This window comes from Ostrinia nubilalis, chromosome 4 (assembly GCF_963855985.1).
Source record: "Ostrinia nubilalis chromosome 4, ilOstNubi1.1, whole genome shotgun sequence".
NCBI classification, from domain to species: domain Eukaryota; kingdom Metazoa; phylum Arthropoda; class Insecta; order Lepidoptera; family Crambidae; genus Ostrinia; species Ostrinia nubilalis.
In genome coordinates this window covers 7,957,933-7,972,261 of record NC_087091.1, presented here as the reverse complement: position 1 = coordinate 7,972,261, position 14,329 = coordinate 7,957,933, and the positions used below count along the sequence as shown (strand labels likewise).

Sequence of the window (14,329 nt, the reverse complement as noted above, 5' to 3'; positions counted from 1 at the left end):
CCTACCCAAACAACTGTATTTTCTCGTACGTATATATGTTTAAGACGTGTACATTGTGATAAAGGTTATGCATTCCTGACCTAAGACTGTTGTTCAACCTTTTCCATAATGCCCTTGTGAACAAAACGTTAACGCAAGGTTGGTCTTGCATGCTACGGAGTCCCCCGAGGACCGTCGTAGTCAAACACACTGGCCGTAGTATAACGTCTTGGATAAAGAAGGTTGCTACGGAGACTCATTTACTACGAGCGAATCACTGAACTCGCAGTCAGTCGTAGTATAATACTCGTAAAGTCAAACTAAAGCATAGCATTTTAGAGTCAGTTTTTATAGAGTTGCGTTTGCGGTTTTTTTAATACTCGCACGTAAATGTTCACTCTTCTTTCGTTCATTCGTTTCAGCCGAAAGACGTCCACTGCTGGACAAAGGCCTCCCCTAAGGATTTCCACAAAGTTCACTCTTACAATCATGTTTTAGTATTTTTTATAATAGAGTTCATAGAGTTTTTCGTGTTTTTAAAAATGTAAATTCAATTTCACTTTAGTGCCCACAAAATTCACAATAGAATGAAAAATTAAATACTCGTCAAATACTGTAGAAGAAACTAAATGTACTTGGAGCGATTAAACAAAGTATGGCATAGATTACAATATGAAATCAAAACAGAATAATTAAGTCTAGCAAAAATTACCTCGATCCGATGTAGAGGCAAATGGTACTACAATAATATTTGATTAAATGAAAGTAAAACGAAATAAATTACTTCGTAAAACATTCTAAAATGTATTTAATAATAAGTCGGATCAAAAGTCTTTATGTAGGTTAATCGAGTAACACCCTTTATACGATACCTCTTAACATATTATCTCAACCCTTAATGCCTTGGAAATTAGATACTCAATTCCAGAGTTTGAAAACGAGTATCAATTTAAATTAATTAATTGATGTTCTTGGCGTCAAAGTGAAAATGGAGTAGGTATGTGATTACGTTGTGTATTTAGGACTAATTCAATTCAAAGATTTAGTGACTTTTTGTGTGAAATTAAATGATAGATTTTGCTATTGTACAGGGTGGCCCAGAAAGAAATTCACTTTTGAAAATTCAAGGAAAAAAATTCTGTGTAATTTTGTAGAACTTTACTCATTACAATTCAAAGAAAATTAAATGAAATTTATTTTTAAATTTACCTTTATTAAATTACATCGTCCAGGAGATTTCCTTGACGCTTACAACATTCGATCAACATACATCAAAATCTTGAAATGCGTTCGTTAGAATTCCCTCGAAACTTATTTTCCATTTTTTGCCGAATCTTCAGCTTCAGTTGCTGCATGTTTGTTGGATTATAAAAGTATACTCTATTCTTAAGGTAACACCACAAAAAGGAGTTTTCTGGAGTGAGATCAGGGCTTCCTGGTGGCCAGGAGATGTCACCCCTGCCTAAAAATTGTTTTTTGTGGGAACATGTCTCTTACCATCTAAATGCTCTCATTTGAAGTGTGACACGTAGCCCAATCTTAATGAAACCAAGTGCTCCTGTCATAGCCTTGCGAATCTTGCCACTTTGAAATCAAAAAGCTTTTCAGCATGCCAGTATAGCGCTCTCAAAAATTAATCATCCTTTCGATGCAACAAACCAATTAAGCAGGGGTGAAATCTAGTTGCCACTAAGAAGCCCTAATCTCATTCCAGCAGACTTCTTTTTGTGAGGTTACATTGTGAGCAGAGTATACTCTAAAAATCCAAAAACTCTGCAGCATTCATCCATCCTGAATCCATTTCAAGGTAACTCTTACGAAAGTTTTCCAAAATTTTTATGTATGTTGACTGAATGTTGTAAACGTCAAGGGAATCACATGTACGATGAAATTTAAAAAAGAAAGTAAATTTAAAAATAAATTGCATGAAACCTTTAAATTACAATGGTTAAAGTTTTACAAAAATTTACAGTTTTCGTTTCCTTACATTTTCAAAAGTGAACTTTCTTCTGGGCCACCCTGTATAAAAAAATAAGTATCTAGATATCAAAATAAGATAAAATTACTTAGCTTAAGATTTCCGCTTAACGCGAAACGCGTCGAGGTTTTTTTGCACGTCGGTGTTGGTACTTATAATCAACTAGCTTTTGCCCGCGGCTACACCCGCGAGAAATTTAGTTTGTCACAGATCGTCATAAATTATAGCCTTTATGTAATTTTGGGTTATAAACAATAATACTGTAAAGTTTCATGAAAATTCGTCCAGTAGTTTTTGCGTGAAAGAGTAACAAAAACTTTCATCCACACAAACTTTCGCATTTATTGCATCTGTATCGCATGCGATTTGTTGTAGGGCGGGCGGTGATTCTTGCATTTGCTTGTACTTTAACATAATCGGTGGGCGCGGGTAGTGTAGTTGGGCACTAATGCCGACGTGACTAAGCAGAATGAGGATCAGTACTGTTGTAGAAAATTCAATAAAACTAGTATCTACGTTAATCTTTAAGACATAAGAAAGATATGTCTTTTTGAATTATCCAAATCGGACCATTACTTACGAAGATATTAAGTAATAAACATAGGCCGTTTTTGCCGCTAAAAGTCGTGAACGTCAGAATGGCGGGTGTATGGTCACAGAAATGAATAATATAAATATGAATTTTTAATACCTGAGGTGTACCTTTATGTACCTTTAGTTATTAATTTTGTACTTCCCTAATACGGGAACAATTTAAATTACAAAATGAGCCGCCAACCTGATATCAGGTTGGCGGGTGTATGCTGAAATTGGACGAAACAGGTAAGTTATGGTTTTCTTATATTTACCATTATTTAGTACCTCAAATGTACCTCACAAATATATTATGATAAACCAAATGCGACGAATAATTAACGAGAAAATTGATACGAAAAATTTGATGTCCACCATTTTTTTGATGGCCACCATTTCTTTTAACAAGTTAGAAAGTTGACACTGACACAGATAATACATACCATACAGATATTTTTTAAGTCTGTTTTTTATGGCATGCACACTTGTGCATTTGCCAATGCCAATACTTTCCTAAAATCTAAAAGTATTGATAGTAGCGCCCTGCTGTAAATGTCATAAGGTTGTCCAACGTGGCAATAATAGGGATGTTGACTGGGTAATGAAATCGAAATTCTATTCAGTCCGTCAGACAGATAATAAAAATATTTTGGAGACATTTTTTTTCATAATCTAATAATTACAGTATTATATTGAGTTGAAATGTCGCGTGACGTCACTTTTGAGTAAAAAATCTACTCAAGCGTGACGTACCGCGCCAATTCAACTCGATGTAGGACTGTTATTATTTAATTATGAAAGAAAATAAAAAATATGAGTTTAATATTTTCTAATATCTGTCTGACGGACAAATAATTGAAAATTTGTCATTTAGCCTTTAAAAGTATTGATTGATAGTAGTGCCAAGTGCTCTCCTGTATAGGTCTACCAGAATCTCATGGCAAACAAAAATATTGGAAAAGTGTGGCTTTCATAAGGAAATTGTCTATGGCTTTATTGTCACCTGTCAAAACAAATTACGAGATTTGTCAACCACTGCAGAAATTTTGTGATTATTTGTTATTTTTGTGAAAATATAAAAAAAAACTCAAGCGAGTTATATTGTTTTCAATGTGTATTGTAAAATATGGCGTAATTTAAACTCAATCTTTGATTTTAAAGCACGTCGTTGAGTTGACAGGTAAGTCGGACTGAAATGTTAAGATTACATTTAGTTTATTACCCGACTGCGTCAGAAAGAGGGTTATGTTTATTTTTAAGTATTTTTCTTTCTTAATAGCTGCTTTATTGAGGTTTACCTACAGGTGAATCTCACAAATTGGTGCAAAGGAATGGTGAAAATGTTGTAACCATGTAAAGAAACTTGATAATATTTCATCAAGCAAAATCATTATTAATCATCAAGCTAGATTGAATAATAAAATTGAAATGCTGGAAGAGCAATTTATAATAAATACCTCTTTCTCTTGATTATCTGTTGAAGAATAAGAAATAATAAATAAATAATATCCTTGGACATTTTAGACTGCGCTTCTAGTCCTAAACTAAGCAAAGCTTGTACTATAGGTACTAGACAACGGATATAAACATATTAAATGCTTTTCTTTTTAAATCATACATGTACATAGAAAACACCCAGTCCAATACAAACAAAATATATGTTCATGCATACAATTTGTTTGTAAGTAACTAGAAAATATTAAACTCATATTTTTTATTTTCTTTCATAATTAAATAATAACAGTCCTACATCGAGTTGAATTGGCGCGGTACGTCACGCTTGAGTAGATTTTTTACTCAAAAGTGACGTCACGCGACATTTCATCAACTCAATATAATACTGTAATTATTAGATTATGAAAAAAAAAATGTCTCCAAAATATTTTTATTATCTGTCTGACGGACTGAATAGAATTTCGATTTCATTACCCAGTCAACATCCCTATTATTGCCACGTTGGACAACCTTATGACATTTACAGCAGGGCGCTACTATCAATACTTTTAGATTTTAGGAAAGTATTGGCATTGGCAAATGCACAAGTGTGCATGCCATAAAAAACAGACTTAAAAAATATCTGTATGGTATGTATTATCTGTGTCAGTGTCAACTTTCTAACTTGTTAAAAGAAATGGTTGCCATCAAAAAAATAGTGGACATCAAATTTTTCGTATCAATTTTCTCGTTAATTATTCGTCGCATTTGGTTTGTCATAATATATTTGTGAGGTACATTTGAGGTACTAAATAATGGTAAATATAAGAAAACCATAACTTACCTGTTTCGTCCAATTTCAGCATACACCCGCCAACCTGATATCAGGTTGGCGGCTCATTTTGTAATTTAAATTGTTCCCGTATTAGGGAAGTACAAAATTAATAACTAAAGGTACATAAAGGTACAGCTCAGGTATTAAAAATTCATATTTATATTATTCATTTCTGTGACCATACACCCGCCATTCTGACGTTCACTAAAAGTCAACGTACGCAGGGCCGCGTGACGTCATTATATCCGAATCGAGCGCAGCCGGCGTACTATTGGGATGGAAAATATTTTTTTCCAGCTAAACTATCAGTTTTAGAAAAAACTTTTAATAACATTTATTCATCAAAATAAAGTAACCTATCGACCAGTAATTTTTAAAAATAAAAATTGTTAAAAATAAGTATCGCTATGTCCAAAAACCACATTTTCATAGGATTCGATGCAATGCGGAGACGCGGTTGGGGTGAGTGTAACTTAATGAGTGTTTGTATTGAACATAATAATACATAATATGATGCTAATACCCAGTTTCTGGCCTGGGGGGGGGGATAAGTCATACCCAGCTTATAGCCTGGGGGGAGGGGCAAGGATTACCCAGCTTCTGGCCTTGGTGGGAGGGGGGGGAGAGGCAAGTCATACCCAGTTTCTGGCCTGGGGGGGGGGGGGGGGGGGGTAAGTCATACCCAGCTTCTGGCCGAGGGGGAGTCATACCTAGCTTATGCTCATGGACTGGGGGAAGGGGCTAGCCTTACCCAGCTTCTGGCCTTGGGGAGGGGGGGGGGGGGGGGGGGGGGGGTCAAGTCATAACCAGTTTCTATGGGCTGGGGGGAGGGGCTAGCCTTACCCAGCTTCTGGCCTGGGGGGGGGGGGGGGGTGTCACGTCATACCCAGTTTCTGGCCTGGGGGGGGGGTATGTAATACCCAGCTTCTGGCCGAGGGGGAGTCATACCCAGCTTATGCTTATGGGCTGGGGGGAGGGGCTAGCCTTACCCAGCTTCTGGCCTGTGGGGAGGGGGGGGGGTCAAGTCATACCCAGTTTCTGTGAACGTCAGAATGGCGGGTGTATGATCACAGAAATGAATAAAATAAATATGGTTAATTAATACCTGAGGTGTACCTTGGTGTACCTTTAGTTATTTATTTTGTACTTCCCTAAGACGGGAACAATTACGATTACAAAATGAGCCGCCAACCTGATATCAGGTTGGCGGGTGTATGCTGAAATTGGACGAAACAGGTAAGTTATGGTATTCTAATATTTATCATTATTTAGTACCTGAAATCTACCTCACAAATATATTAATACGAACCAAATGCGACGAATAATTAACGAGAAAATCGATACGATAAATTTGATATCCACCATTTTCTTGATGGCCACCATTTTTTATAAGAAGTTAGAAAGTTTATACCGACACAGATAATACATACCGTAGTATTTTTAAAGGGGAACTATAATATTTTCTGTCACCAAAATTTATATTTGTCATCAAGTTGTATCACCAAATAATTAGATCTATCGCCACGAAATATTTTCGTTCTCAGATAAACAAATGTGTTCCCAGGTATGAATCACCAAATTAATGTTAATATAATATGTGTAAAATTAAAGATGGATCACCAAATAAATTAGTGCATTGATTGAATATAAACATCGTTCTCATAATAATAGTTTTAGTTACTTAAATAATAGCTTTGTCCTCAAAATGGTAGATCTGTCACCAAATAAATCGATTTTCGATCCCAAACTGCGATCCCTTTAATTTGTTATTTTGTCACGTAAACTATGTGTTTTATTTACTAACCTGCTAGAAATTTCATCTAAATTCTGCTTTTACCTGTGGGAATTAAGATCCTTGGGGGAGGCATTACCTATATGTCCAGTAAAGTAGCAGGTAGACTTTATTAGTGATGATAACTCCTAATTTTAGTGAAACTTTTTGAAATTTTCTAGCGACAAAAATATATTATAATTGGTGATCACTTTAAAAACTTTAAATTAATTTGCTTCAATACTTATTAGGACAAAACCTATTAAAATACATTCAACAATATTAATTTGGTACTAGACCCTATTATTATCTAGGTCTATATTTTAGGTGTTTTTTCGTGGAACTGATTTTATATTGTTTGGTGACTTGATTTTGGTGACAAATTAATCTGGGGGCACGGCAGTGCCCCCACCAAGTCGAGCAAAAAAGCGGCACGGCCGTACCATCCTTTTCTCGAAGCAATTCAGGCCATTTTCGACCCCCTGTATCATCGTTGTAGATAAAACTAGAAGACTGAATTTTCACTATCCATGCAGGCATTGTAAAGACACGGTATATTTCAAATTTCATTCAATTTGAACCAGTAGTTTAAGAATTATAACGGGTCAAAGTTTCTTAATTTTGTCACTCACTGACTGACTGACTGACTCACCGATCATCAAAATTCTAAGGCACTTCTAGCAGACCTAGAAGCTTCAAATTTGGAATATAAGTAGTGCTTGGTATGAATCAAGGAAAAACTAAAATATTTGGGGGCACGGTAGTGCAACCGCTAAGTATAGCAAAATTTTTCAATTTCGGTCCAGTTTTATAAATATTTAACTACTTACCTAAATAAGTTTGTAATATCATATAAAATTAAATATAAAGGCACACGGTAGTGTCCCCGCCAAGTCGAGTAACATTTTTCAATTTCGGTCCAGTTTTCAGCTCAAGAAGTAGAACCGGAAAAGAGAAAACGGAAGGCTACCTACAAAAATAAGAAAATTTCATAAGTCAGAGAGAGGACTTTAAGTAAATTCGTTGCTGGTTAGATATACATACAATAAGTAGAAGGTACCGAAAATGAAAAAAGTAGAACTGTTTACAAAATACAAAAAGAAATGAGATCCCATCAAAAACAATACTTGTCAAAAAGACCAAGTCTCGCAACTCAGTTGTTCTACGGTAAAAAGTTGTGAGATCCATGTAATACCAAGTCCAGGCCAGGAAATCTTTAACGTTTTACATAAATTATTGACTTGGCCATCGCACTAAATAATTTAATTTACACGTGTTTTCATGCGATGGCCAAGTCAATATATTTATGTAAAACGTTAAAGATTTCCTGGCCTGGACTTGGTATTACATGGATCTCACAACTTTTTACCGTAGAACAACTGAGTTGCGAGACTTGGTCTTTTTGACAAGTATTGTTTTTGATGGGATCTATTATTTTGGGGACAAACTGTATTATTATGGAAACAGAAAACGACTTTAATTGGTGACAGCTTAAATGATACCCTTTTAAAGTCTGTTTTTTATGACACGCACACTTGTGAATTTGCCAATACCATTAATTTGCACGTTGTACAACCTTATTTATGATATTTACACGTTAATTCCTCTATGCATAATTACAGGAGGGCGCTGCTATCAATACTTTTTGATTTTAGCAAATTAATGGTATTGGCAAATTCACAAGTGTGCGTGTCATAAAAAACAGACTTTAAAAATACTACGGTATGTATTATCTGTGTTGCTATCAACTTTCTAACTTCTTATAAAAAATGGTGGCCATCAAGAAAATGGTGGAAATCAAATTTTTCGTATCGATTTTCTCGTTAATTATTCGTCGCATTTGGTTCGTATTAATATATTTGTGAGGTAGATTTCAGGTACTAAATAATGATAAATATTAGAATACCATAACTTACCTGTTTCGTCCAATTTCAGTATACACCCGCCAACCTGATATCAGGTTGGCGGCTCATTTTGTAATCGTAATTGTTCCCGTCTTAGGGAAGTACAAAATAAATAACTAAAGGTACACCAAGGTACACCTCAGGTATTAATTAATCATATTTATTTTATTCATTTCTGTGATCATACACCCGCCATTCTGACGTTCACCAGTTTCTGGCATAGGGGGGGTGTCATACCCAGCTTCTGGCCGAAGGGGAGTCATATCCAGCTTATGCTTATGGCCTGGGGGGAGGGGCAAGCTTTACCCAGCTTCTGGCCTGGGGGGAGGGGGAAGGGGTCAAGTCATACCCAGTTTCGGGCCTGGGGGGGAGGGGGGGGGTAAATCATACCCAACTTCTGGCCGAGGGGGAAGTCATGCCCAGCTTATGACCTGGGCAGAGGAGGGGGGCGGGGGAGTCATACCCAACTTCTAGGCTAACATTAAATAGATTTCCAGGAGGGAGCAGCTGTCCTTTCCTGCAGCAGCTGGCCCGCCCATGGGAACGGCGAATAGATAGGTAGGTACGTAGGTTTAACTCAGAAAAACTAAATAACAGGTAGGTATTGCGTGTACATCGAGATGATCTTCATAACAATGTCTTGTAGCCTAGGCAGAGTGTATCTGCCTCAGCTATACCTTATTAATAGAAGTAAATAAATAAATATTATACATTTTTATATTTTACTTAGAAGAAGATATGACTCTAACAACACTTATGAACACTTTATTTGAATAAATCGCCAAATATACCACCGCGGAGACCCCAATCACGTCTCTGCGTTCCATTGAATCGTATGAGCGTATGGATTTTTTGCGTTATTTTTCACAATTTCTATTTTTAAAAATTACTTATCGATAGCTTACTTTATTCTGATGAATAAATGTCATTACAAGTTTTTCTCTAAAACTGATAGTTTGGCTAGAAAAAAATATTTTCTATCCACGCAGTACGCCGGCAGCGTTCGGATCGGATATAATGACGTCATCGTCCCCGCGCCGGGCGGTCAGTGAACTTTTTTAGTAATTTGGCCATAACTTCGTCAATTTTTGTCGTAGAACAAAAATTTTTGGACTGTGTATTAAGGATTTCTTAGCCCTATAAATCTGCATTCACAGCTAAAAATCGAAATGATCCTCATTCTTAAGCTAAGTAATTTTATCTATTGCAATTATCTTATTATGGATTTCCGCAAAGTAACACATGATACTATTACTAATTATAGTATCTAATTAAAAGAACGTCGTGTATAGTAATTTAGTGTAGTGTTTCTCAATTTAAGTAATACATTTTCTATTTTGAGAAATAAGTATCTTAAACTGTAGATATAGAGATTACATTCGCTTTTTGTAACCATGTTCGATATGTAAATAAGTTTTAAAGAAATTCAAATTAGTAATAGACACCTTTTTCCGATCGAAGTACTCATGCAGAGTACTCGTACCATACTCGTACATTAGATACCTAGGTAAACTTATAGTCAAGTTTAATTTTAGATTGTTGACAAAATAGCAGACTCCCGTGTGATTTAAACCAGTTTCATTTCTTTACGAGTTTAATTTGGGTCACGCTCCAGGTGGCGATAAAACTAACCACACGAATGTGACATCGTAAGATGGCCGTACTTCACTGTCTAGAATTATTTATTTGTCTGACAAACGCGGACTTAGATTGAACATATCAGATTTCTCGAGCAGCCGTATTTGGGATTTGTGTTTTCATACGTCAGGGGATTTAGTTCCAATTTTAGAGTTCCCAGCATTTCTTTTGGATTAAAATACGCAGGATTGCCAGGAAATCTTTGAAATCTTACGAAGAAGTAGTGCTTTAAGCGCTTGAGAGAGCACGTATTTGAATAAAATCGATACTTGTATAAATACGTCGTCACGATACAATTTTATTATGTACGCTGTATTCATAGATGTTTGATCTTCAATAAGATTATCGGATTTGTTGTGAAAACTCTTTTTACGGACGAAAGTCGTTTTAATGAGATGAGGCATCCGTATAACAAACAGACTCCCCTATTTTTTTGCGGCTAAGTTAAGTTATATGCCTAAGAAGTTAAATATTCATGCGTGAAATCAATGTTAGCAGGCAGGTTGATATAAATGTACGTAACTTTTCATGTACAAGTGGTTTTGTGAATATAAAGTAGAGAAAAAACCCAAACGTAACGTGCAAAGTTTGCCGCCCATATTATCGACGCCCACAACGCGTTATAAATCTTTCCCACCTGAATTTCTGATTTCTGACAATGCGCGCCCGCGGTAATCCGCGTTGGTTTGTAAACCGGGTCTATTTGCGGAGCATGACCTTTGTAGGCCATTAGGTAGAAAATGTAGAGCCTTGCATCGCACAGTGGTACAGCGATGCACGCAAAGCCGGCTTCCGTCCTAGCCGATGCTATCAGCCTAGGGTCGCGAAATACGGGCCGGTGGACGTTATTCGGGTAATTTATGCAAACCGTTACAGGGCTTGCATGCACAGTGGAACGGTGACGGGTATTACTTAATCAAATGCATTTTTAAAATACCATGTTGAATAATTTAAATAATATGCTGGTACTTGAGGAAATAAAACTGTCAATGTAACAATGATCTGTCTGGCGCTAGAAATAAATAAATAAATAAATAAATACAATAATTACATTACAGGATTGAGAGTCCCGTTATTTGCGATCGTTGTTAAAGTTTTTTAACATCGTTACGGAAATTTATATGAAGGACGTGAATGAAAAAGCGTCCTAGTTAAAACTCCGGTAACTGCAGAGAGTTCATTTCGCCCTGTCCGCGGTGTCGGACCAATTTAAATTGGCACTTTTTTGTTCGGCGCTTGCCTTTTGAGCACGTACGCATATCGATATTTGCTTATCGACAAAATATTTCAAGGCGAACCGTGGCGTGTTGAACACGATGAAAGTTTCGCTGTAAAGAAGTTAGTCTGTGTAATTTTGGGCAATACAGGTAGCCGACCTTCTACACGCACGTGACTCCGTTCCGATAAATGAGCTTATTAGTTTTATGGTTTATGACCGTGATTAATTATGTTTTCTTCGTCGATATTAAAGCAATAAAAGTAACTAAGGAAATTTCTAAAAAAAGGTAGCTTTTGGAAATTAATTTCAAGTGAGGTTTGCTTTATCTGTGGGAAAATTTAAAGAATCCCTATTATTCTAGTCATACAAAGAATAAGGGAGAGTCCGCTAATTTGGACCAGTTTTTTTCAATCCCATTTTACACATAGTTTTCTTTTGTTTTTGCTAATGTCCATGGTATATAATAAAAGATAAATTATTCAACTTACTATTTCATAAGTATTAATTAACATGATTGTTGTATATTTAGCACAAATCAACAAAGTACGAGTTCAGAGCTTCGGTCCAATTTAGCCAACCGGTTGGATAATTTGTACCACAGGGTTACTAAATTGAATTTCAATAAATTTCAAGCCTATAAAAAAACTATGGCAAAATATTATACGATACATTCTTAACAAATTAGGAAACGAAAAGGAACAGTAGTTAATAACATAGACAATCGATATTGTTTTACACGTTATCACGATTTTGAGTACAAGTTTTGTAATTCCAATTATCGTAACGCACACTTGTACCTAATCTACTTTGCCAGTCTTTTGCTTCATTCATTTATTGTTAGTCAAACATAACTACGCTATTATAACTTCAAAATATGATTTACTAAGAAAAAAATCAAAATCCTTTGGTAAAGTTCCATACAACTTGATGTGGTACAATTTAGCCAACTAGGTGATAGTGCTTTTAAAAAATCGGTAAAAAATATAGCTTATAAATACCGAAAAATGTTTCAAATTATTGTAATCCACACTAATTTATGCTTCTAAATAATATATAAGAAACACCCTGTGATTAAATTTAACAAAATTACAAACTAAACATGTATTGTCAAAAGTTACTTGAAAACAATAAAAAAATACTATTCAAAATAAAACACACGTGTTTGTTGTCACGGCAAAAACCACATGGCCGATATTAATTTATTTTAGTTGTGTATCGCTGAGTGTTGCAATTACAGACATTCAATAAATACTTTACGAAATATGAGGGTGGTACAATTTACCCGGCGGTACGATATACCGAACTCTCCCCTATTAATTCATGTTATAAAATGAAATGAAAAAAGGATATCGTAAGAAAAACCGACGTCCATCAAATTCTAGAATTTTATGTTAAAAACAACCTTTAATAACTTAATAAGATCGTATCGTTAAAATTACTCCAAACAACGACGACCGCTACTGATCTTGCGATTAGCTTAAAAATGAACGTTATTTATCATCCTTTCAGTTATTTTGGTATCAACTCCCACGAACATAATTACAACCTAAAATAAATTGCCCAGAATCATTATTTTATGTGTATCCCCATACTCTACTTTAGCGTAATTATTTTTCAATTAGATTTAAAAAGAGGCTGTCAAGGGTGAATGAGTTTCTATGCCACTTCTTCTCAGCACCAGCCCATACTCGCATGTTGTCCCAAAGTGGAGGTGGGCAAGCTATATTTGGGACGTGTACAACTTGCCTTGGAAAGGGCCAAGAACTATTTATTGTGCACAAGTACTTTTATGTTATAGCGCAGAAGACGCAGAAACAGCCCAGAAACGTTAAGCCAATCCAATCCGAATGCCGTAGGCGTACAGGGCATATTTCATCGACCTGTAACAAGCCAATTTCAGTGCTCACTTTAACGATTCCACCCGAGTCGATGACTTTTGCACCTTAGTGCTCACGGAATACGGACTATCTGGATTGGATTTATGAAACTGTTAAATAATGAAATTATCGACTGTAGAAAATAATTGGCCCTAAGGATAATTCGAAATTGTATTCTGAAAAAAATTTCAGACACGTCATCAAAGTCTGTCAAACTCCATATTGAAAGTATTTTTGCATGTTTTGCATGGAGATTGACAGACTTTTAAACGTTTGTTACTGTTATAGTAAGATGGTGCAACCCAGCCTAATTCTGTAAGTAGTTGAATTGCATCTAATGTTGAGTAATTATTTGATCGCAATTTCAGAATAGTACTTAAAATATTATAATCATAGGCGACTGCTGTTTGAATTCATACACAAAGCACGTTATGCAAAGTGCAGTTGCATGTTCGTAACCTCTTTGGTATATTTCGGCGACGACAATGCACGAGTACAATACATTTTCTCTCTCTGCATTCATACCTTCTGTCTATAATACAAGTCCCATTTAGTTTGAAACTGGATTAATTCTATGCCGTTTGATAAATAATTTAAATATGATTCGTAAATGTAAGCAGATTCATGGTCATCACTAAATTTTAAGCTATGAGTTGAAGCATATTAGTTCATACAGCTCACGCGTTCGAGCAGGTATTTCCAAGGTTAGCTGTGTAGCACCTCTATAATTACCGGAGTAAGCTCCAAGCATTAACTGGATTCGAAAACTTTGCTATTAGTTCTGATAGCGTCTAACGTTAGATATTGTTCGAAGAAAAGACTTACAACGTAATCTTCCCCACGATCAGTCTTAATTAACTAGATAATAAGATTAAACCTTGCATCAGCAACTATTTCGTGAGGGTTTTTTAGGAAAGATATACAGAACTAATAATTAATAGGGCAGGAAAAGAGCGTGGTAGTTTGTGAAAAAAAGGAATATACCTACTGTATATTCATGCAATCATGCTTAAATTATGCCGGTCCAGCCTGAACCCACATCATTTTTGCCGCCTGAAAACTTTTAATGCTTATTAAGAGCTGAATAGGCTTTAAACATACTTCTAACTACGATATAGCTC

General features: G+C 35.7%; 1 protein-coding gene across 3 annotated transcripts in view; it reads right to left on the bottom strand.

The window, feature by feature from the left end:
- Positions 1 to 14,329, bottom strand: part of LOC135088579 (3',5'-cyclic-AMP phosphodiesterase) — a 474,744-nt gene that overhangs the window by 171,128 nt on the left and 289,287 nt on the right. The window lies entirely within an intron of this gene.